The following is a 25,124-nucleotide window of genomic DNA, read 5'->3' as shown; positions in this document are numbered from 1 at the left end:
ACCCCCTGCCCCCAGTACCCTTCTGAGTCCGAAATGCCTGCCCTGCTAGGGGGAGGGAGCGATTTCACGGACCCCCACAGCCCCTGGGGCTGAGGCTGGAGGGAAGGTGCTAGGGAAATAGAAAAGAGTGGAAAGTGGTTTCCCACTCGGTTATGGCTGTTATTATTTATTTATTCATGTATTTTTTATTAAGGAGGATATGTCGGCCTAATGAGCGAGGAGTGCAGCAGGCTCTGAGGGGCGGAGCTAGGGGTAATGGGGCGCTACTGACCCTCCCAGGGCCCCTCTCCAGCTCTGAGACCCCCAAAGTCTTTCTTAGGCACCCCTCCCTCGCACTCCGCTTTGGGCTCAGTAGGTGATAGAGGCCCCGGGGCCCACTGAGCCTTCTCCAGGTCGGGCAGGCGGGGCGTCCCTCCCTCTGAAGCCTACTGTGTTCTGCACAGGCCCTGGTGAGAGCTGGAGCCACCCGAAGCGACTCGATTGCTCCTTGAGAGGCTCCTAGCCTGTTCTCCAACCTGCATTCCCCAGCCCCATGCCCACTCCTTGATGCTTCTTTATTCCACAGTCTGCTCCCAGCACTTCCCCCAAGGTGGGAGAACCCAGTCTGGGTCAGGAGGTCAGGACCAGACAATTCCAGGGTCAGCTTTCAGGCAAGAGTTGGCTTGCAACCCAGGCAAGCTCCAACACTTAAAAGCCCAGCTCTCAGCACAGGAGCTGCCTTGGACCTAGTCTAAATCACTGGGTTCCAGAAGTAGACACAGCTGCAACCTGGTCCCAATTCCGAGGTCTTATCTGGGAAACTAATCTCAGACCAAACCATAAACCAGCTCCTATGTAGTCTTATGCCTAGCCTGAATGGGAGGAATAGCCTCATCCCTTAGGCTAGGTCCAAAGTTAAACAGGTGAAACAGGCTAAACAGGTGAAAGTTTGGGAGGCCAAGGTCAAAGATAGTTGGGGGATTATGTTGGGGGAACATGACTGGTCCTTGCCTTTGGGACAGAAGCCAGCAGCCTTGCCTCACTGATACTGCCTCCTCCCTGATTATACCTTGTGAGGATATAATCCTCACACATGTGAAGGGGCTGTGCATGGGGGCTTGGCAGGCCACACCTAGTGAGCCCAAGGCCACAGTTCCCATTGTGCTTCCTTTGATGGCCAACAAAAACTGAACCAGGGAAACCGATTTAACCAGCAAACATCAGCAGAGCCCTGCTGTATGCTAGGACCTGGGGACACAGAGAGTGTCCACAGGAAGTCAGCTCTGCGTAACGGTGGCTGGGGGTGAAACGGCACAAATTCTTAGCGGCACCATGCTCTTCAGCGTGTGTTTATGCCAAGTCCTGGGCTTTGGTGTTATCTTGTTGCATCATTAAAGCCCTACAAGGTACACACTGTTACTGTTCCCATTTTGTTCATTAAGTAACATTTCATCATTATAGAAGCAATATATATTTTATTTACTAAATAACATTTCATGTATTACAGAAGCATTATGAAAAATTTAAAAATACAGAAACCAAAAATATATAAGTAAAAGCATTATTTTCTTACTACCTTAATACCTTAATGTGTATCGCCTGTTCTTTTTCTTACATATAAGTACCGTTTAACTAAAATGTGATCACATTATACGTACTACTTTATCTCTTGTTTTTTAGCCAACAACTTCTGCCTTTTCTATTGCAGCAAAAGTTCATCTCTTTTAATACACAGATTAATTTCCCCATCTCACTCCATCAAAAGTTGCTTACGGTTGGTTTTTCAGTACCAGTGTAAGGGTGGCATCTGATCATTACGTGCATCAGATTGTTTCATATGGTGCCTTCCTGCAGTTCTGGCCACTGACCCACTGGACCATCCTGGTCAGCTTCCTGTACACAGCCTTCCTCGCAGCCATCTAGTTAACTTTTCTTGCTCTTATTTACTTTGTGACACTGTGCAAGAGTTTCCGGTGAACTAGAAGTTTCATTTAGGGGCAAGAATGATTCAAATGAAAGTTTGTGGCTAGAACACATGTGAGGCGGTGTCCACTTCATGGTACAGTGCATGGAAAGACACACCCTGTCTAATTTGCTCACTCTTTGAAATGCCCAGATGGACTTCAGCTCACCAAGGGACTTTTTTTCACCACCTTCCTTCTAGGAAATGATGTTCGTGGTTACTCTGGTACCAAATAAACATTACGTAACACCGATCCATAATCTTTGCTTGATTGCTCTTATATTTAAGGGGAAGAAAAGACTCAGATTGGGGCAGGCTCACACAATCAGCAAATCAGGACTCCAGCTAGAAACTGCATTTTCTTCTTCTTTACCACCACACTGAGCAGGGAGCACACTAGGTGCCGGGCACACATTTAAATGTTTAAACGCTTGCTGGGGGAGCGAGGCTCTTCTTTTTGTGGATAAGACTGATCCAAGGCAGAAAAATTTCTTAGAGAGGCCCAATCTGCCTCCTGGCAACTTAGAGCTTATTAGGTGGCAGCCAGAGCTAAGTGTTTCACAAACACTGGCTTTTCTAACTTTCCCAACAAACCTGCAAGGTACGCAGTATTGTTACCTTCCTTTAGAGGCGGAGAAAGTGATGCTCAGGGGGGTTAAGTACTTGCCTAAACCCACACACTGGTGACCGGTGGAGCCAGGCTTACTTCATTCGGTTCCCACCCGCATTTTACCACTACTTCGACCTAGTTTCTAAACTGGCCTCCCTTCCAGTCCTAAGACTGAAGAGTAAAACTACTGAGTGTGGGTCGGGGTCTCTTTCTTGTATGGGCTGGTTCTGACACTCCCCAAAGCCCTGTGGCCCCCTATCAGCATCAACAGCAACATCAAAATGTTCCCCAGATCCCTTCTGTTAACCTCTACCTGCCCTGTGACTCTTTTCTATCTGTGAAGTTGCCAGAAACTGGCTTGGTTCCACCAGCTTTTGGACAGTTAATCTTCTCAAACTCCACGCCCACCCCCAGGGTTTAATGTCCCCATCAGAGCTCCTCACACTGGAGCACCAACCAACAGTTCATGACATGCCTCCCCTTTCTCACAATTGTGTACAGTGGGAGGCCTATAAGTACTCTCTGAAGGAATCAGGGATTATGGGATCCGTTTGGTAAGGTGTTAATAAGGGAGGATGCTGAGGTTCGGTAGAGAAGGTTCTGGGCCCCAGACCTGCCTCACGCTTGCCCCACATGCGATGCAGCTCTCTGAGTGAGGCTGGTGCTAGAGAGGTGATTTGCTGCTATTTGGAATATAAGGCTTGTTCCCAAGCGGGGCCTGTGATCACAGCTGGTCTGGGCCTGGAGTGTGGCTTTGGGGTCAGTCTTGTATTCTCCAGCCCTGTCAGAGAGCAGGTCTCAGAAATGTCACTGGCACTGAGAGCATCCTGAAAAATGTCAAGAAATACTGATTTGGGTCCCTTGGCAGAGGGTGGAGCCAGGGTTTCTTTGCAGAGCCTCCTGCTACCATTTCCCTGTTCCAACTGCAGAAGGAAGAGAAGCCAAGGTGCCCTGAGAGCCTTCCTTGTCTGACTGCAGATTTCATAGATGAGGAACTAGACCCAGAGCAAGATGGCCATTTTTTCTCTGGAAGCATCAGTGGGCCTCCACCCACTCACCTGCCCTATTCCTCACTCCCTACCAGCTCTTATGTTCTTCCAGGTCCTGGAACCCCAGACCTTTTGAGTCAACACCCTGATTCTCAGCAGCCATAGGTGCAGAGGCAGGGCCTGAGGATGCAGCTCAGGGTGCAGGCTCAGCATTGGCAGCCGCAGTAAGGAGACAGCACAAGTCAACTTCCACGCTCCCCGTCAGTCCTGCCAGGGCTCCCTCATTCATGCTCACCTCTGCTAGGTGCAAAGCAGCCTGACTCCCCGTGTGAGACGGTCTAGCCAAGACCCCAGGGAGCCTGGAGCTCTGTTTCCAGCTACACAGTTCTCACCTTCCTCCTTCCTGGCCCTCCACTGCAGTGTGCAGTGATTTTTCAGAGCTTGGTTTGTGCTTTTTCTGTGTAAGTGGGGCCTGAGCGAGTCCTATCTCTCTCTTTCATGCCGGTATCACAGATAAACAATAAATCATCATTGAACAAAAATGTCTTATGTCCTAGATCAGGCCAGGCTGCCCTTGACAGTCTGCACTGTGACCATAAGTGCTGTAAGGGTGATCTTCCCACAAACCGGAAGCTTCCTGAGGGCAAGGACTGTGTCACTGATTCACCTCTGCATTCTTAGACTAATGCAGCATCTGGCTATTGCAGGTACTTAAAAAATCTTCGTTGTATGTGAATGATTGAATGATTGTGTATGCAAATAAATGATCTAGACAGGCAAGGATTTTTTTTTATCCTAGTATGAGATTTAGAAAGAATGGGAACCTAGGAAAGACCTGCAATGTGTTGAGTAGTCATGGTTTTCTGCATGAAAGCTGGCCCAGGGAGCTCAGAGCTCCTGACCAGAGCATAGTCCATAGAGGTGCAAGCCTGGATGGGGATGCCTCAGAGCTAAGGCTGGAGCAGATAGATCTCTGTCCAGGAGGAAAGATTTTCCTGGAATTATTTTGCCTCCAGGTAGAGAAGCAGGGAAGCCTAATTAGTTTTTTCAGCTCTTGGAGCAGGGTCCATAAATCATGGCTCCACTGAAGACAGGGTACTTCCTCTCTAGAGACCCAGGTAAGAGTTGATACAAATTCCCAAGTGGTGTGAAGAGGCTTACAGCCTTTGTATGCAGGTGGCTGTACCAACCCTGCCCAGAAGAGAAGGCACCAGTGGATCAGGTCTGCCTTCAGTGCTCAAGGTGTACAGGGCCCCAAGGGAGAACAGGGAAGAAATGGCAATGGAATAGGGTCCAGCGAAGGGGAGAAGAAAGCAGTAAAGGCCCAAATAGCCTTCTTTTGGTAAGTTCAATGCCACTCACCATTTATGGAATGTCTACCTTGTGCCAGATGCTGTGCTGGGCACTGGGGACTCCAGGATGGCTGAGATGCAGCAGGCAGGGGGGCGGGCGGAGCTATAGAGACAATAATCACAAGGCGGGTGATAAGTACTTGCAAATAATGTACAAAGTGTTCTGGGAGCTCTGAGCAGCAGGCCATTCATTCCTCCCCTGGTGAAGAAGAAGTTTGGAGGATTTCACCAAGTAGGTGGAGCTCAGCTGGGTTTGCTGGGTAGGATTGGAGAGAAGTGGCCCTGTGCCGGGGTAGAGCGATGAAGGAGGAACCAGGAAACTTCTGGGTGGCTGCAGCAGACGGGGACGCAGGAGGATCTCTGGGCAGGGGGGAGACTTAAGCCAGACTCTGAAAGGCCATGAATGGTCCTACTAGAGAGTTTGGACTTGATCCAGTCGTGGGCAAAGGGGAGCCATTGAAGAATTTTAAGCAGGAGTGTGACAGGACCAGATTTGCATTTTAGAAAGCCTTCTCCAGGGGGCAGATTGAATGAGCTAGGACTGTGGCCAAGGAGCAGAAGGAAGGGAATGGGTTCTAGGGACATTTCAGAGGGGAAGTGGACAGAGCTTTTCCTTTCAGGTCATTCTCTTGGACCTATTTCCTATGCAGGCTCTGAGGTCCCTGGGGAGGAGGGCTGGCCCTTTTCTCTGTGTCTAGTGCAGACTTCTGCGTTCACAGAACTGGACCTACAGGGGCTGCTTGGCACACACAGAGCAGCCAAGGTGATCAGTGCTAGGGAGCCACACTCTGGGGGGGATGAACCCGTGACTACTCTCAAGTCAGTACACAAGCCCCAGAGCAGAGTGAGGCTTAGCTCAGAGCTCTGAGGACGACCCCAAAGGGTCCTTCCTCCCTCATCCCCCCTTCTTCCTCCTCCGCCTCCTCTCCAGAGCCCAAGCTTTCTTGCTGGGAGCTCTCAGAGCCAACAGAGCTGTGGATGAAATGGTTGGATGGCTCCAGCCCAGCTGCTGCCATGGCAACCAGGCTGCCTGCCAGATCCACAGTCAGGAGCAGGCCCAGGTTTCCAGCTCCAGAACTACAATTCCCAGCATGCAAAGCACCTGTGATAAGAAAAAGCCACCCCCTAGGAGGGCCAGCCAGTGCCTTCCAGCCTTGAAAACACATGTAGGCATCCCCAAGGACACAGCACAGAATACAGGCACAGAGACTGGGTAAAAGCAGGGGCACTTCGGGAGGAAGCCTGGGAACACCTCCTTACGGTGGGCCCATGACGGAAGGCCAGCAGCTGCAGACAGGTGCAAAGGACGGGGGCAGGTGCTGGTCCTGGTTTTGCTACCAAGCTGTGATGTGGCTTGAAAATATTCTCTCAAAACTCTTCACGGCTCTAGACCTTTACCACCATGGGCCAGGCCTGGGTGGCTGCAGTGCACCACCGGCTGATCTTTTTCCCTCTTCTTGCGTCCTTCCCCTCTTTTCCACAGGAAAGCCCGAGTGACCTTTTTAAAATGCAATTCTGATCATATCAATGCTGCAGTTGCCCACCATTCTGCTATTGAAATTCTTCAGTGTTTAAATCGTTTGCTTTTAGATAAAGACACAAATTCCTTACCTTAGTTGACAAGGCCCTGCATGATCTGGCCTCTGCCTGCTTCTAGGCTCCCCACTCACTCCACACATTTCAGTTCTTTCAGGCTTTTATTCCTTATAGAAGCCACGTTCCCTGCTGCCTCAGGGCCTTTGCGCATGCTACTCCCTACATCCAGAATGTTCTTCCTCTCACTGTTGCTCTGTGCAACCTTCTCCATTTGAGGCAAATTGTATCTTCTAAGGAAGCATCTCCTGATCTCTTAGTTTGTCAGCTTTTTGTAACATTCTCAATTTAAAGGCCGCAAGGTTAATTTTGACTCACAGTTTCCATAGTTGGAAAGCTTCAGAGTAGAAGCATGATGACAGAAAGGGAATGAGGGAGGAAATCTGCTCGCCTCATGGCAACCAGGAAGCAGAGAAAAAACAAAAAAGCCTGAGAAGAGAAATTTTCTTCAAAGGCCTACCCCAGTGACCTACTTCCTCCAACAAAGCCCAGCTTCTAACAGCCCATTCAACAATGAGCTCATTAATAGATTAATGAGGTCAGTGCTTTTATTGCCCAATCACCTTTCTAGGCCCCTCTGGGCACTGCTACGCTGGGGATTGTACCTTCAACACAGGAGTCTTTGGGAGACATTTCCTATGTAAACATCACAGCCTCCTTACTTCTTCAGTCTTTCCCTGTGCTCTCTGTTGGCCCTGAGCCTCTCTTTTACAGCACTCATCACAGTTGCTCTTTTACATGAACTGATATGATGATTGGTGGTGATGATCCTACCCCTACATCCTAGCCGCCCCCGTCCCGTGAGGGGAGGAAGGGTGTCTCCCTCCCGCCTCCCCCTCCAGGCTTGGGGCCTAACAGAGTACAAGCCTACATGTGTTAAAACACATGAGTTTGTCTAAGTTTTGTCTTCCCACCTGAGTGCTTGCCAGGTGGCATGCACCATGGGCGGTAGCCACAGGAACACAGCAGAGGACAGGACACACAGGTGTGGCCCTCTTATCGTGGAGTTCACAGTCCAGTAGGGAAGACAGACAAGGAATATATAATGACGAGAGTACTGAATGCTGCAAATGGTATACACAGAGCAGCAAGTCTGGAAGGTGTACAAGGGGAGAGAGGAGCCACCAGAGGAAGAAGATGGGAGAAGGCAGAGAGCACTGCAGACGAAGGATCAGCGTGCATGAGGACGCTTCTGAGGCAGACGAGTGTGGATTGTTTGAGCACGAAGACTGGGGTTCCCGCGGTGTAAAGAGAGTGGGAGGAGGTGGTAGCATTGGTTTCACTGGGCAGAAGTGAAGGGGGGTGTGTTAGTTTTTCAACTGGCTGGACCTTGACTACCATACTCTTCCCTTCTATTTTTAGGTCTGTGCTGAGGCCCAGCGTGGAGATTCCCGGGCTGTCCCACTGCCAGGCACACTGTCCTTCACCCCTGAGTCATCTTGGGTTCCTGTCTTGTCTTGAGTGATAGACATGTGAAGGTTGAGGGGTACATATTTAGGGAGATGAGGATGATATGCTGGGGTACAATCAATCTCAAAGCATAGCTTACTGACAAATCTAGGGGAGCCCTAAAAGATGCTGGGGGGCCTGACCTGGGCTTGGGGTGGGTACACAGCCTGCCTGGGAAATGAGCATGGCTTACCAGCTGCAGGCCCTTCAGTGGGTGGAGGGAACAGAGGCCCCTGGGCATGGGGCAGGGAGGGCTCCTTTTCCTCCTCACATCTGGTGGTGTCTTCCTCTTCTTCCAAGGTCCTGGAACTGGTTCCCAGAAGGCTAGCCTCACTTTTGGATTTTGCCCACAGGTAGCCAGAAGTACATATGTAGAATGAGGTTCCTGAATAGAAATAATAGGCTTTAGATTCCTTGTCATTGCCAGGGCTCCAGCCACCACCCCTCCAACACATAAATACATGCACGCCTTGCTTCTACTGAGATGTCCCATGACCAGGGCCCCCAGCTCCCCTGCTTCTCAGAAGTGTTTGTCCAGGTGTGGTCTTCAGACCCACTGCACCAGACTCCCAGGGATGACTGTGAAGTACAAGCCCCTGGGGACTGTGACACAAGCGCATCACACTTGCTGTGCTCCGAAGGATGCCTAATGCTGCCCGAATAACTACCAGAGCGTCCCCGCCCCAGAAATATCTCCTGCAAGCCAGCCAGTGGATGGTGACCTTAGAGATTCAACCCAGTTCCTGGAAGCCTCCCGCTCACCTCCAGACCTCTGCCAAGAGGAATGGCCAACCCTGACACAGCAGACTTCCTTCCAAATCCCCGCCTTTGACACATCCCATAAACACTTGCCGGGAATCTACCGAGTGCTTGGTGCTGGAGTCCTGAGAGGAGCAGGGTAGCCGTGACTGCTCAGCGAGTCTTATAATTTGAGAGTCAAGACAAATGTAATAAAAGCAAAAAATAAACAAGAAAATAATGGTAAGTGGTATGAAGACAAACGCAGTCATTCTATAGAAAATATGCAGCAGACCTGCTTAATTTGGAGGTTCAGGAAAGGAGGCCACCTTGGTGTCTGTGGAACGTTCTAGAGAGAAAGAATAAAAACCCTTCCTCCAGTGTTTTTGTTAGCTGTGGTTCAGCTCATGTCTGTTTCTGTTTCAGCTCCCTCTTTGTCTATTTCTCCTCTTCTCTGCAGCTTCCTTTCCCCAGCCACTGCCTTCTCCTTCTTCCCACCCTTCCTCCCTCTTTTCTGATCCCTCCAGAGGAACTGTAGAAACCAGATCCTCCCGTGTCTCAGGCGCGCCAGCAGTAATTGAGCTGGGGGCTCACTCAGCAGCGGGATGTGAGAGGAGAGGAGCCGTGAGGTCAGAGGGGAACTGGAAGGAGGGGTCAGGGATGGGTCTGGGGAGTTCGAGGGCACTGGAGGGGCTGGAGGTGGCTGCTGAGCCAGGTAATCTAATCAGAGGGTGAGTCATAAAGATCACTCACTCCCATGCACAGCACCGGCCTAGGAAATCACATTAATTTGAAGAGGGTGTAAAATCCATGGAGAATTCCCTGCTCTCCACCACACACATGAAGATAAACTGTCTTCAGCTTCCAATATGATCTTACAACAGCTTGTCAGTGACAAAACAGCCTCAAATCCTCCCATTTATCAAATGGCCAATCCTGTTAGCAGCTTAAAAGAGACATAATTACCTGCGGCCTTTTGTGTGATTCTTTATACTAACGCTGCTTCCTTCCTGGCAGCGTTCCAGAACATGAGCTCAGAATTCATTCCTGGAGACTAGGGGGAGATCTTAGAGATGTTCAAGTTGGGGGTAGGAGTGAAGGGTTGAGGGGGACGGCGTGTGGGTAGCTCCGTGGACATGGACAGGGCGTTGGCTGAGGAAAGCTGGGAGTGGCCTTGTGTAGAGCAGGAAAGGCGCAAGGAGTCCACTCACAGGGGCTGACACCTGGGACGGACCAGAGGTCCTAGCAGCACTGTGGAGGGCCAGGTTCCAGCTGTCCACACAGAGCGGGAAGGGGAAGCTTTGTCTTGTGGTACATCGGTGCTGCCCCAGGGTCAGAGGATAGACACGGGCTGGCCTTTTGATGGACAATAGCTTGCCACTCTCAAACACAGTTAGGGTTCTCTTGACTACAGAATGGCCGACACATTTTGAATTTTTGTAACTCTGACTCTGGCAGGCTGTAACCTGGAAAAATAATAGCGCTTCTAGCTAACATTTACTTAGTGCTCACTATTGGGCCAAACCCAGGATTGTAATAATTAAGATTGCGTGTCATGTCATTTTCATTAATATGATCTTCATGTGAGCCTATTTTGTTTTTCCTGTTCATAGATAAAAACCAGAAGGTGACTCAGGCTAAGTCATGTGTCCAAGGTCACCCAGAGCTGATTCAAATTTGTAGGCCATGTCCTGGTCTGCCTTTGAGCTAGGTTCTGGCCATGATGAGAGATTAGTTCTGTGCATTTGAGCTGATTCCCTCTCCTTTTTTTTTTTTGCCTTTTTGCTTTTTTGCCTTTTTGAGACAGGGTCTTGCTTTGCAGTTCATGTTGACCTGGAGCTCACTGTGTAGCCGAGGTTGGTCTCAAACTTGCCGCAATCCTCCTGCCTCAGCCTCCCAAGTGCTGGGATTATAGACATGTGCCACAGTGCCCAGCTTCTTGAGCTCTCTTTCTTCCTCCACACTTCTTGCTCTTTCTCAGGGTGCCCAGTTGAGGCAGCTCTCTTGTTTCATTGCTTTGAGGGAGGGCAGGGAAGTCACATGGCATCATCTTTCTCTCCATGAAGAATACAACTCCCTGGAAACCAACTTGTTTCTGGCATGAGCTGCCCCACAAATGCACGTCTGTGTTTCCTCAGCCCCCTCCCTCCCTCTGCTGGTGCCGGTCTCTGCTGCTGCAGCTCGCCCCGCACCTCCACGGGGCCATTCCCCTCTCCTCGAGCTCCCCACTGCCAAGCCCATGCTTGCCACCTGCCTTCCTTACCCAGTTCCGTTTTCTAGGAACCCAAGAGAATCCTCTCCTGGGAGGAACCTATCAGAGTCCATTTGGAAAGCAAGTAAAGGAGAAGACAGTGAGACAGACAACAGGAGACAGACGAGAGAGACTGAAAGTGAATTTTGAAGTGCTGTTGAGTTCATGATTGTGATCAAATCTTGTTGAGAGACAAGATACTGGAGATAGCGCACAGAATTTTTAGGGCTAATTTCACCTGGTTCCCTCTGTCTACCAGCCCTCTTCCCTTATCCCTCTTCTTTCCCGGGTGGCCTCCCAGATTAGAATCCTTCCCCTATCCCACCCAACCTCAGGGCATTCATCACTTGGGTTAGTGATTTATCAAAGGCTGCCACAGTCTTTGTTTGGTAAAAATCCATCTGTGAAGAATGGGACCAACCCAAAGGCCCCTGTTGTCTCCAGCCCCTACTATCTATCTGTCGCAAAGGAGCTCCATGGTTTCAGCAGCAGCACTGTCCTCCAAGCCCCACTGGGCTTGGGTAGGTCTCTGGATCCTAACCTGTTCTGAGGGAGAAGAGGAAGGAAGGGCAGAGCTGAGAAAGACAGAAAGAGCCAACGAACAGTAAGTTAGTGCCGCTTCTTAGATGTTTATTTTGTTGTTTTTAAGTGAGAAAGTCCCAGCTCTATTAAATGCAATCAATACTTGGCCCAAGAGAAACTTCCCTTCTCTGAGACATTTGAAATCTGGTCAAATCATTTTGCCCCAATACAAAGTAATTTATCAAATTCAAAACCTTTCTAATCAGTGGAGGCTGTGGACTCCTCATTCTTCCCTGCCATCTCCTGCTGCAAGACACACACATGCACACGCATACACACACACACACACACACACAATAGAGAGAGAGAGAGAGAGAGAGAGAGAGAGAGAGAGAGAGAGAGCTGTGCACAAACTCTTCTCCCTGCAAACCTCTCTCCACTCCTCCCATCTTCCAGGGACTGGAATGTCTTCCCTCCAATTCGGCCTCCAGGCCAGGTGCCCCCCCTCCCCCGCCCAGCCTGTGGGCTCCCACCCCTGCAGGTCTGCTGCACTCAGTGCTGGGGAGCTGCAGGGGGCCAGAGTCCTGGCCCCAGCATTGCTGAGCACACTCCACTTCACCTGGGGGCTACCAGCTGGAGTGGGGAGAGACTCCTTTGTAGACAGAGCCCAGAACTGGGGCCAAGAGACTAGAAGGAGTCTCTGGGTCACCAGCTTTATCCCTTTGGGTCTTTGCTTAAATATTCAAGGGGCAAAAGAGACAAGCAGTCTGGAGCGGATTTTGCTGGCCGAACCTGGGGATGATGTCACAACCCTCTCCTGCCTCTGAAGCTGCTATTTTTGCCCTTGAGGACAGGCTGTGTCTAAGGGAGATTGCGACAGCAGCAAAATCACCTTGCAACGCACCCTCCTTCTCCCAGGAGAAGTGTCTTGAGCCTTTGCTGCTGTATTAGATTGGATTCTCGGCAGGTCTTTTGTGGCTGCCATCTGTGGTGGCCAGATAGGCCACTGACCTTTTAAGAGAGGCCACCCACTAAATGGCTGATTCAAACGCTCTCCTCACAATGAACTCTGCATATTTGGACTCAGGGAGCCGAAGCCTGGTGCACAAGAGAATCCCGGAGTGCAGACAGCGTGCAAACACTGACAAACCTCTGCCTGTAAAACAGTCCATCTGGAGGCCTCACGTTGCCCTTGGGCCTAACCTAAAATCTCCAGTAGACCTTTTAAGCCTAGTGTTTGGAAGGCACCTTGTGAACACTAATGCAGTTACTGAATGGGTAAAAATCCCCACGTAGCTCTGCCCGCTACTTTGTGCCTTCTGTCCTAACCCTATCATAGCTCCCCTAGAACTAGGACCAAGGACTTTGAATAGCTGTAGAGCCTTCCTAAATCCCAGCCCAAGGTTCTGCACAAAGCAATACCAAACTATACGGTGAACACAGTGCCCTATGGTTTATGAGGTATTTTAATATTCACTGTATAATTTAATTCTACAATAATTTTGGGGGATAAGTACAATCCTATTTTATACCAAGAGAACCCAAGGTTCACACAGGTGAAGTCACTTGTCCCAAATCACACAGAGAGTAAACAGTAAACCTAAGATTCCCATCTAGCCTCTCTGAATCCAGATCCCAAGTCTTTCCACTTCATTTATTTATTAGATAAATAATAGTATGCATCTTATTTATGCAAATGTTAAGCTTTCTTCATGGCAACTTAAAGCTAGGTGACACGCGGCTGGCAGTTTAGCTCAATGGTAGAGTCCTTGCTAGCACGTGCAAGGCCCTGGGTTCAAACCTTAGGATTACATACATGCATACAACTAGGTGATATTATACCTTATCTACAGAAGTGACCTGTCCAAGATAGCACAGTAGATAAGATATGGAAGTAGATTAAACCCAGATCTTTTTTATTTCAAATTCACAGTCTTTCCCATTAAATCACACAAAAATTCTTGCTGGAGCATTGAGACAGAGGCTGGCATAAGCCAAACACTATCCCATTTAATCTTCACAAAATTTGACATGGATTTTACTATCACTCCCTTCTTAAAGATGAAGAAACTTTGGAAAGTCCAGTGTCTGGTGGGTGTGCTAGCATTTTCAGGCTGTATCTCTGACTCTGGAACCTGATGTCTAGGCAAACTGACCATAGGGACAGACAGGCATTATACTTTCATGTATCCCTAGCCCACACTATGCTCACAAGTCCTCTGTGTCTAGTAACACCTGTCCCCACTTCACATGAGGGGCTTTGGCAGGCCCCTTGCATGCGCATATAATCCCACGTGATCCTCACATGACACTATGACACAGGTGTACTCTTCCTTACTTGAGAGATGTGGAAGCCAAAGCTCAAAAGAAATTCAGTCATTTGTCCATGAATACACAGTATATCAAAGATACATCAGCATAGGTGCCATCTCCTTGATCCTAAAAACCACTCAAGACAGCTGTTTTCTACCATGATTGCAGGTGGAGACGATGAGCATCATTTCCTAGGGACTTTGGGAGGTTTCTTTGCAGTTGCAAGCAGTTCCCAGTGCTCAGTAAAGGGACACATAAATCCAGAGTTAAACTCTACTGGGAGACAACCAGGAGTCGTTGAGGAAGTGATAGAGAGCAACTGACTTCCGAGAACTACGGTGTCCATTAACCGGCTAGGATCCTCCAACCCCGGGCCTCCAGAGCTGAGGACTTCCCAAGCCTCCTCTGGGAGGTGACGTCCCTCCCCTTAAAGAAGGGCCGCAACACCACTTGGTTCCAAACTTGCCACGATTGCTTCTCACAGTGATGGATGAATGTGGCTCTGCAAATTGGAAAAATAACTAATGTGCAACACCCAGACCCTGCTCCTTATGGGCAGAAGTGGGGAGACTCTTCTGGGTTAACCTGAGAACTGGGAAGAATCAATCCATCGTCACAACAACCCAAAGCAGCAGCAGAGAGAGACTCCCAGCCTGGTGGGGGTGGATTTACATTTCCTACAGGGTATTCTCCATGTCACCTCTCATCACCATAATATTTACATCAAATGCAAAAGGCCTCCTCGGAATAGAACCCTGAGGTTGTAAATGCCAAATCCAAGAATGTCAGTGAATGCAAAAGATTAGCTTCTTTGAGCAGCAGTCTCCCCCTCCTCCAGGCAATGCCTGCTGCAACCCTGGGGGCAGGCAGAGTGGGCTCCAGTGCTTCCCTGAGCTTCACCTTGAATCTAGGAAGGCTGGGAATGCTAAGGAAGCCCAAGGACACCCATCCCAGCCTCTTCCTTTATACTTGGCTTCATGCAAAGTTTGAGGAAATATGCAAGAAGCGGGGGGGGGGGCCATCTCACGAACAGACAGCTGAATAGATACACTTTTTCCTATGAACCCCAGAGCCTCAATAATCGGGCTACAATGTGATCTGCAGCCCACTGGCTGAGTTCTTTACATAGCTTGTCCCTGCTTCTTCTGCTACTCCCTTGGGGCCCACATACCCCTCCTCAGTCCCTTCATGTCTTGCGCACTTACTAAACACCAGACCCTAAGATTACAGTGTTAAGCAAGGCAGACAAGGTTTCTATCCTAAAGGAGTTTGTTTTCTAGTGGGCAAGAGCACCAATGGACAAATTAACAAATAAATAACTTCAAATGCTCTGAAGTGCTGTGAAGAAAATAAATTGGGATGAAAGACTAGAAAGAGAAGGAGGTGGTGGTTGCCAGGGCAGTAAGGAAGGCCTCTCCGAGGAGGCAGCATTTGACACAGTGGATGAGAATAAGCTGCCCTATGGAGCCTGAAAGGCGAACTGTCCCAAGCATTTGGCAGCGCAAGGGCACAAGAGCTTTGAGAAGAGAGTGAGCAGGTGTGTTACAGGCAGGCAGTCAGGCATAGTGGGTGACAGGGGCAGGAAGAGGTGTGGTTAAGAGATACGAGGGCTTGCTGGCCACAAGGGATTTTTGCTGACAACACTAGGAAGCTAATGGGGAAATTTAAGCAGGGAGTGGCTCTTTCTGATTTATAGTTTAAAATCTTGCTCAGGTAGTAAAAAACTTAGTGAAGTTCTGGCATTACAACTTACTGTGTAACCTGTAACGCATTGCTTCATTTTGTTAATTCAGCTTCCTCAAGAACTTCTTGAGTGTCCGAAGGAGGGGATGAATTTACTTGTACAGTGCCTGATATCACTATCTCGCTTTGTGTCTTTCCCATTCTAATTTTCCTGAGTCCCATCTCTCCAAATTGTTGCATACCCAGAAGAGAGGAAGAGTCTTCATCCCCTGGCTTCAGGGCCATCTGAGGTGACCCCTTCACTCAGTGCCTCAGCACAACTCCAGGGAAGCAAGAGATCAGATGCTAGGTTAGACTGCTTGGGGGGCAGCATCCTCCTCACTAAGTGGCCAGGATGTTGGACACATTTGCACGCAGACATACTGCATTTCCATGCCATTTGCTGCATCAAAATAGCAAGCCCAGCATGCAAGGGAAAGGTTAGCATTGCCATCTGAGGCTGTGCTTCCCAACACTCATCTGCTAACTCTCCTAAAACCTGGCACGTGATCTTTGACTCCAGAGGTTGCCTGGGAGAGGACCAGAAGGAGCAAAGGATGAAGGCAGTTTGGAGACTAAGCCAGAGAAGAGGGCAGACAGGGTGACCCCTTATTTTTCCTTGAAGTTGGGCTCACACTGCAGCCAGCTGCAAAGTTGGGAAAGGGCTGACTGCTCTGGAAGAGAAACCCCGGCATCCGCCAGGGTAGCCACACATCCACCGGAGAGGCCTCCGGGGACAAGGCACGCTGCCTCCCTCTCTGCAGTGGGTCCCACAGAAAGGATGTGATGAGGTTAATTAATTGCTTGTAAAAAGTTTATTGGAGGGAAGAGAATCATCACATCTGGGAGCCAGAGGATCCTCCACACAGTGCTATTTGATGTCTTGGTAGCTGTAATATGGCATGTAATGGGCAAGGTTATAAGGCAACAGGCTGGCACAGAAAAGGATGGGGTGGCAGAGCAAAGGGACCTAGGAAAAGCCTTAGAAAACAACTTCAAGGAGACGCTAATGTACAAGAGCTGGGGAACCACAGGAGGAAGAGTTTTGTTGGGCTGGTTGGTGAAGCCCAGATTGCTTGTCCCACAGCCGAGATGAGTGGGCGGAGTCACAGCACTTCTCTTCCCCAGGCTGCGCCTCCTCTTCCTTCCGTCCTGCCTTGTCCTCAATCCTGAGCACCAGTGTTCCAGCACCCCTGGTTATCCATGAAGGATCCTTAAAGCCTCCTGTAATCCAAATAAACTTCAAACAACGTCCTGAATTTTACATGTAGCTTCACAGCACTCAGCACCTCCACCATATGCAGGGGTTTGGACGAGGACAGAACCTGCTGAGAAACCCGCAGCAAAAGCAGGCCCCGCAGGATCTTAGGGGTACTGACCAAGGTCCTGAAACACCCCCCACTCTTCCTCCTACCAAGTAACCTTGGAAACTTCCTGTGTGTACCTTCTGGTCCTCGCTCCACACATCCAGTTCAGCGCCACCTTCAGGGTTTCATCCTGAATGCAGCTCAGAGAGCTCACAGCAAGGAGCTCCTCAGGTTACAGGGCAGCCCTCCTCATAAACAGCAGGCTCTGCACTTCCCTTCCTCTCCTTAACGCTGGCTCCGTCTGTTCTACCATCACCATCAAGGACAGCCCCTACAATCTAACCATGGCAGCAGCTGGCAGGGCCTGAGGCTGCACTTGACATCCTGATCCAGCCATATTCTCAAAAGGAAGCAGGTTGGGAATTCTGCATGCTTGCACACACCTGCACACGCCTCGCACACATTCACACTCTCAATGTCAGTCTAGACTAGAGAAAGGCTTATTGGATTTCCTGGATCACAGAATCTCTGGTTGTGAGCTGTTAAGAAAAATATATACATGCACAATTTTTTTGGATGTCCTAGCAGGAGGTCCTGGGATGGAAGAGAGGGGGTTTTCCTGATTTTTGCCCTCAGTTGCAACCCTCATTCAAGGAGTGGGGCTGTCCCAAGATGTTCTCAAGGTGGGAAGGTAGGGATTTGGCCAAATCAAGGGGCATTTTTTTACAAGCTGTTCTGGGAACTCCTCAGAAGTATTGCCAGTGGGGTCTGGGCTGCAGTGCAAGGGGAGCAGAACCATCTTTAAGGCCACCTCTAGCTGTCAAACTCAAGAGCTCAACAGCTCTGCCCCACACATAGCTTCTGCCAGCCAGTGCAGTCTAGGTGGCATCCTCCCTGCCTTCTTGAACCAGGATAGATTAGTTCTGAGCTCTGATATCTGCCCGAGTCTTACCATCTGACCAGGTATTTTTTTTCTTTTTTACTGAAAAGTCTTTATTGCCCGCCAATCACCAATAGGTTCCCAGCCTCATGTAGGCTCCCAGAGTCTCTCCAATCCACTCTGAGGACCTGTGAAATGCAGTCAGAGTCCGACTCTCTCCTCTCAGGAGACCAAAGTGCTCTCTGGGGCTTCATGGGGTGAGAGCAGTATTTCTGTGGAGGACAGGTGAGAGGGACATGATGGCAGGTGGTCCCTGAAGAAGAGGGAGGCTCCTTAGGTGAAGATGATGACACCAGTGAAGAAGAGAAGAATGATAAAAATGACAACACATATGATGGTACTCATCTTTACGTTCTTTCACCAGAACTTTCAAGCCACCTTCTGTGATATGGTCTTAAAGTGCTTGGAAGTGGCTTCCAAAACCTCTGTCTTACTGCAGGGTGATCCAGGTTTGTTTTTTGTTTGTTTGTTTTGTTTTGGTTTTTTTGTCTTTTTCATTTTTATCGGTACCGGGGATCGAACTCACGACTGCCTGCTTGCAAGGCAGGTGCTTATGCCGCTGAGCTAAACCCCCAGCCCCAGTGATCCCGGTTTTCACCCCAGACCAGGAATCCTTCCGCATTCTGGGTCACATTCTTGACTCGCTCCACCTCACCCTGCAGGTTCCTCATACGGTCCTTCTCCCCTCCTCCGCCAGCCTCCTCCATGTTTCTGGCAGCTTGAACCTGGTGGCAGCAGAACTTGCTGGCTGGTTTCCTCCCGGGCAGCCTGGCTCCACGCCTGACCAGGAATTGCCACTCCCGATAAGCACCAATCAACTTTCCTGCACACAGAGCAACAGTGCTCTGCCTAGTTTAAACTCTTCCTGTGACCACAGCCCGGACCCCTGCTCTGGATTGGATGCACACACCTGTGTCCCACCCACTCAAGGCTGTGACACACAAAGAACACATAATCAGGACACACACATCTTTTGTCGGTCTGTTTGTTTTCAGGTTTTGTTTTTTCAATCAGATTGTATTAAAATATTTTAGGTATATACAATGATCATGTTCATCATAGAGAATTTTACCGGACATGATATAACTTGTTCCTTTTATTTTCCTATTTCCTTACCCTGCCTTCAGCCCCTCCTCTCCTCCCCATTTGTAAAATTTCATTTTGCTTCTCTTTTTTTCCTCACTTTTTCTTGCTTTTCCCTTCTTCCTTTCCCCCTTTTCCTTCCTTTATCTCCCTCCCTGTTTGAACATTTTCCTCCTATTTCACAGAACCTATTATACATTTTGGCCTTTATTTATACTTTTGGTTTCTCACACCAGAGAAACAATGTGGTATTTACACATGAACACACACACACAAATCTTGCAAGAGCATACAGAAACATACAAACCACAAAAACAGAGCAAAACTCCAATATATGCATGGACACATAAAATGTTCACACACATACACTCAGCCCTGCAAACATATGCATGAATATGCTCTGCTGGCCCTGAATCAAGGCCAGCGGTTTCATGACACTGTTGGTTTCAAACAGGAGCCTAAAGAGATGTCTTTCTATGATCTGTTGGCCATTTCAGAACTTGGGCAGTGAAATGATCAATTCATTAGAAAGAAACAGCTTGAAGCAGCCCCCACACCCCCCACCATGAGCGACTGTGAGCGTGGCAGGCTGCAGCGACCCAGGATGGGAACCACAGGCGTTTAGTGGGACCCGAGCCATGCTGGGACCTGGAGCACCAGGAAACCAAGCAGTCCCTCCCCGCTTGCCTGTTTTGTTTTGTTGAACTTCAATATACATGAAACTATGGACAGCTAATTTGAAGAGAACGAGAGACTCTATGACAGCCATTAGTTACTTCCCTATTGTCTGGTTTTGAAGCCCTAAAACACCTTCCCCATTCTGTTTGGATCAGTTTTATACTATGTTGTTTTGTATGAATTCTCTGTATGCGAAGACATGGACAACTATTTGGAAGAAAACAGACATATGATAAAAAAAAAAGAGAGAGACATATGATAGACAGTGAAGATCTCAAGTCGTCTAGCTTTGAAATTTATATCTCTTACATTACTTTCTTATGTTCTAGTTTGTTCTGTTTTGTTGTGTTTAATTTTACCCCCTTTAAAATAAAAATTTTTAAAAAATGAATATGCTCTGACATGTTCTGAGCTCCAAGATGCAGAACACACCAACTCCTCACCTGGCAGATTCCTCGTTAAGCCTCTTTATTACTGGGGCTGTCATTACAAATTACCACAAACTCAGTGACTTAAAACAACAGAAATTTATTCACTTACAGTTCTGGATGCCAGAAGTCTGAAATCAAGGTATCAGCAGGGCTGGTGCTTTCTTCAAGGCTAGAGATAGAACCTGTCTCTACCTCTGTGAGATTCAAAACAGTTCCAACCTTCATCTAAGTGCACTGGGAGAGACAAAAAGGGGTCAGGTAGGGTCTCCTGCCCCCAGGAGCTTCTGACACTCGCAGTCTTTGGCTCACAGACGTAGCACCCCCGTCTCACCTCTGCCATTACAGGAGATTCTTCCTGTGCATCTGCATCCAGAGTGTCCTCCTCTGAATCTAGTCACATTCACAGGTATTGGGGGGTTAGGACTTGAACATATCTTTTTGGGAGAACACAATTCAACCCCAGCATAGTCTTAAGTTTGAGCCAAAAGTCTCCTTTCTCTGTGAATCCTTCCCAGCCCTGTCCCTCCAGACTGGCTAGCAACAGAGCCCCACCGTGCACTTCTTCATCATGGAACTTCACCCCTTTGTATTGCTGCTTCCTTAGTGGTCTCCTTCCCCAGATCTAAGGGTGGTCTGTACGTTACTCACCTCTGTGTCCTCTGCCTGGCCTGCTGCCCAGTTGTGACAGGATCTCAATACATGCTTGTTGAATGAGTCAAACCACTTATCCACATACTGCAAGGACATGAACCATAGCAACATTCACGAGCACACATGCCCTGCTTATGTGCACAAACATGTAAATCAAGCATACACAGAGACTCAAGCAAACCATACACACATGCACATGCCAGGCTCTGAACACAATCCAGCAGGCTCCAATTAACCAAGCAGTTATGGTTGAGCTCTGAGAAAGTCCAAGTCTTCTCTAAGTGCAGTGGGAGAGACAAAAAGGGGTCTTTGTGGTCTCCAGCCCTCTATGGGCTGACGGGCTAACTGGAAAAACAAGACTACTATATGATGAAAGATATTACAGCTTCATTCTAGTCTGTGAGTGGTGAGGGCTCAGAGGACAGAGCTCTTGCAGGTGTAGTCCAGGAGGTTCCTGGGGGAGGTGAGATTAGAGCTCGGCCTTCCTGTGTACTTTCAGTCGTGAGAACAAGACAGGATCCCTCTCCTCACTGGGCGGCAGTGACACTTATTAGAAGACTAAAGTCAGCCCACTGACTGGTGCCATGAAGTAGCCCCTGGCCCTTTACACATACTGCTATCTACTCCTTCCCCAGGAAAGCTAAGTGACAAGCTGACAAAAAGCTTCTATGACACCTTTGCTGTTAAAGCAGCGTCTGCCAGCCACCAGACAGGGTGAAGATAGTGGTCCATAGGTGGAGGTCCCTAATGGCAGGCCTGAGAAATACCTGGCCTCCTGTGACTCCAGTCTCTGGTCTCAGAAGCCTAGATGAAGCCCTGGGGATGGGCTGGGAGAGGCGATGAGACTCCTGCCTGTGACCTACTGCACAGCACTGATCAGACAGATTTATGTTCAAATCCCAGTTCTGCTCTTCTTGCTATGTATTCTTAGTCAAGTATTAACTGCCTCCAGTTCCTCAGCTATAAACTGGGATAATCAGGACTTTCTTTATCAAGATTATGAGGCTTTGGTGACTGTAGAAAATGGGAGCTGTGTGTACTGGTGTAAAGGCTCTGATTCCATCTGCACTATTATTAATGCTAGACATACAGGACATCTGACATCAAGCCAGGTGGCAGTTAGGACAACCTCTTCTGCAAATAAGCCCTTCAGAGTGGTGTAAGTCAAACCACTTACACACATAGTGCAAGGCAGCCTAAGCCCCTTTCTCAGCACTTGCCACAAAGCATAATGTCACACTGCTGTCCACCGACTCCACACAGCCTAGGAGACCCAGGCAGCCACCGCAGTGTAAGGTGCTGCCGTGTCAGTGTCATGCTTGGTTCAGGTCTTCTCCATGTGACTTCTCCGTGACTGAGGCCACGCTGGGCCTTCAGCCTAAGCTCAGAGGAGACTGAGCAGCAGTGGACAGAGGCTCAGCGCCGATGCCTGCCCCTCATGAGATGATGGGGTTTTTCATGGGGCAGAGGTGGTACAGAGAGAAATGGTCATTTGTCTTCCAGGTTGAGGTATCATGCTGCAGTGACCGAGAAGGCTCTGTCGGGGCTTTGGGAAGCCAATGCCCACTCTCTGTCACCCTTTAACTCTCATCCCTGTCCTTGAAAGTGCTGGGGAGGGTGATGGCAGACATGAACACTGCTCCCCTCTCCTTCCTCTGTATGCATTTCCTAGGGATGTGAAGGCAGCAGGTAGTAGCTGCCACGGGGGATTGGAGAAGCCCCCAGAGTGGGGGTTTCAAGGAAGAGAAACGGGACTGGGGGTTTAAGAAGGGGAAATTTGGCTTGAGCGTGGGGCCTTCCAGGACTGCCCTGTCCCTTCTTGCAGTTGCTAGAAAGGTCACACCTGGGAGACTGGCACAAGGTGAAGGGATGTCCTTGAACCTGCAGTGATGGGCTCTGGAAATCAAGCCCCCGGGGACCTGAGTGAGTCACTCAAGAGCAGCTGAGCCACCAGGTGGAGCTGGAGCCTGGAGCCAGGGAGAAGAGGAACAGGCCAGATCCTGGGCATCTGTGGATGCTAGCTCTGCAGATGACACTGGGGTGGTCCTCTCGCAGGAAGCAGGGGCCTGGTGGGGGCCCCGTAGAGGGAGGGATGGCCATATGAAAATAGATGCTAACCTCTGCTGGAGGGCTGGCAGCCAAGCAGGCTGGAAAAATAGAGGAGGGCGGGAGGAAGCCAGGTGGAGGGGACATGAAGGGAACCAGAGGATAAAGGAAGGGAGCACAGGGGACAGACAGTCAGGAAAGAACTTGGCAAGCTGACATGAGACCACCGCTCAAACCACAGTATCACAGGAAACCAGATCCTAACACGGAGAAGCCCTAACACCGTTAGGAACTGGGTGATACATCTTGATTCTTTGTGTCTTTGATGAAAGAGCTCAGAAAAGACACATAGGCTGTCACAGAGTATAAGTAGAATTTATTGCAAAATGATAGATTTTGGGGGACGAGGGAGAGAAAGGGGGGAAAAGAAGAAGAAGGAGAGAGAGAGAGGAGAGAAAGAAAGAGGGTTAAGAAGGAGAGAGAGAGAGGGAGAGAAAGAAGGAGAGTATCTTTCAAGCGTGAAAGTGGGCAAGCACTGGCAGCTGCACTGAACGAGGTCTCAGGTTACATTTATATGATTAACTGGTTCTTTCAAAAAATATTCTTTTCTTCCTCCAAAGCCCTTGTTCTTTTACAAGGCAAATGGGCTGTGTTGACCTACTTCAAAGTAGGTCCCTGTTTGTTCCCTAGGTGGATGTTTTCTGTTTAGTTTGTTTTGAGACCTTGAGCTTTTTCCAATCTCTCACCCATGGACTGGTCTTTGTTGACCCTGGACCTTACCAGCCCACTTGGAGGATGTGACATTGTCTTTAGCTAAAGTTTGAAATCGCAAGCTTGTGTGGGTCTTATATAGCTAATGATTAAGAAAGGGAAGGAAAAAAACAAAAACCCCATCATGTCATTTTTGCTTTTCCAGTCGCCCCAGCCTCCTGTCTCCAAGAGTGCTAATGTCTAAATTTCTAAACACATGGTTTCAGGAGTACCTTCCCCTCTGGGAGCTGGGAGCCTGAGGACAACCTCATAAAGGGATGACCAGGTTTTCTTGGTAGCCCCCACCACCCATTCACACCCCTGCACCCAGCTCCTCAAAGGAATTCAATCTGCTACGGTGACACCATTTATTTGAATTTATCCCACTGCCAGCCACAGAACCTGATGGCCGGGGACTCTGAGACCAGTGTTCTGGGCCTGTTTAAGGTGGGGTTGGGGCACTCACAGCCCAGATAGCTGAGCTCTTAGAACGTATAAAAGCCCAGGAGTGACAGGGCCCACTCTCCACCTTCCCGCTTCTCTCGGGAGCCAGCCCCCCAATCTGCAGCCTGGGACACAGTGCAGTGTGCAGGGGTGGTGAGAGACAGTCCTGGATTTTGCTTTCTTTCCTCTTCCTCTTTGTCCAGGCCCCAGAAAGCTCTGCCCTCAAGGCTGCAGGGCCCCATGGAGCTGCTGTGAAACCCCATTTCCTCTCCATTCAATGACAAAATCCCTCCTCTCTGACTCTGACTTTTGTCCCACATCCTGAGCGTTTCTAGGCCAGAACCCTTAGCCACCAGGATCACAGAAGCCTGCTGGCCCTGCAGCTCCAAGCAGGCAGAAACGCTAATTGGCATTAACAGAGACCAGGCCCACAGCTCACAAAAGATCCCCTTTTCCTGACCAGAGCCATGCCTGGGGCACAGCCAGCCTGCTGGCTTCTGGTGTCTGCTAGTGGGGGAGGGGGACCTTGTGGGTAGTGGAGGACAGAGCAGGGCGACCCCAGGCAGTCCCCTCGCCCCGAGGCTCATCTGCACTCAGCGAGAGGCTGACCCTTCTTCCTGCCCCTCCTCACAACTCCTCAGGCCCCGCAGTGCACATTAAAGGCTTTGCCTCTCAAAGCCTGCCCTATATGCTTATTTTAATCTAATCTCACTTGGAACAAAAAGCTCTGAAATCAGACTGCCTTAACATGTGACCTGGGGGATGAAAAAAAGAAAATACAAGCAGGTGCCTCTGTTTTCTAGTCTGTGAAAAGGGAATTGTCCTTTCTACTGTGCTGGGCTGTCAGAAGAGATCCTGGCGCAGTCCCTGGCTTGCGAAAAGCACTCATTCAATAAATGCTAATTGCAGTTAGATGATTATGAATCTTATTTCTTGGACTCGGTTCTCTCTGTTGTAGGAAGCTCCTGTTCCCAGACTTTCAGAGAATAGAATGGAACAGACACCCCAGAGAAGTTTGGTGAACAGATGCAAGGAAGGAAGAGAGAGGGGAGAGGGGGGAAGTGGGTATATTTATCACAAGTAAAACCAGGCTTTAAGCAGATAAAAAAGACCTCCATTCAGCACTTATCTAATAGACTGTCATTGCTTAGGATTTCATTAGTGTTGATTCATTTCTTCCAGTAAAGCATTGACCAGTTCCCATTGATTCTTCTCAAGATACAAACAATCACACCTTAGTTTGAGTGACTTAGAAGACAGGTAAGAAGAGGCAGTTTGAAAGCACAGAGCCTCTGCAGTGAAGAAAAGAATTT

General features: G+C 49.2%; 1 long non-coding RNA gene and 1 other non-coding gene across 4 annotated transcripts in view; one reads left to right on the top strand and one right to left on the bottom strand.

Moving 5' to 3' along the window:
* Positions 1–1,447: 1,447 nt before the first annotated feature.
* The window catches only part of LOC134471913 (uncharacterized), a 36,612-nt gene continuing 12,935 nt past the window's right edge, over positions 1,448–25,124 (bottom strand). Inside the window, exons 1-3 of one of the 3 annotated variants that reach the window (XR_010041626.1) lie at positions 8,698–8,833; positions 8,129–8,320; positions 1,449–7,768 (exon numbers count right to left, since the gene is read on the bottom strand). This is a non-coding gene — a long non-coding RNA (uncharacterized LOC134471913). Of the gene's footprint in view, positions 7,769–8,128; positions 8,857–25,124 lie in introns of those variants that run through there. The other 2 variants (XR_010041627.1, XR_010041628.1) reach the window with 2 other exon arrangements.
* Positions 19,215–19,351, top strand: LOC111753724 (small nucleolar RNA SNORA2/SNORA34 family). The gene has a single exon (XR_002788518.1). It is a non-coding gene; the product is annotated as a small nucleolar RNA SNORA2/SNORA34 family (small nucleolar RNA).

The sequence above is a fragment of the Cavia porcellus genome, unplaced genomic scaffold (assembly GCF_034190915.1).
Source record: "Cavia porcellus strain 051 isolate PalLab524CR breed Dunkin Hartley unplaced genomic scaffold, mCavPor4.1 scaffold_21, whole genome shotgun sequence".
Classification (NCBI taxonomy): domain Eukaryota; kingdom Metazoa; phylum Chordata; class Mammalia; order Rodentia; family Caviidae; genus Cavia; species Cavia porcellus.
Note: the sequence above shows the minus strand (reverse complement) of the source record. Positions and strands in the feature narration are given on the sequence as shown.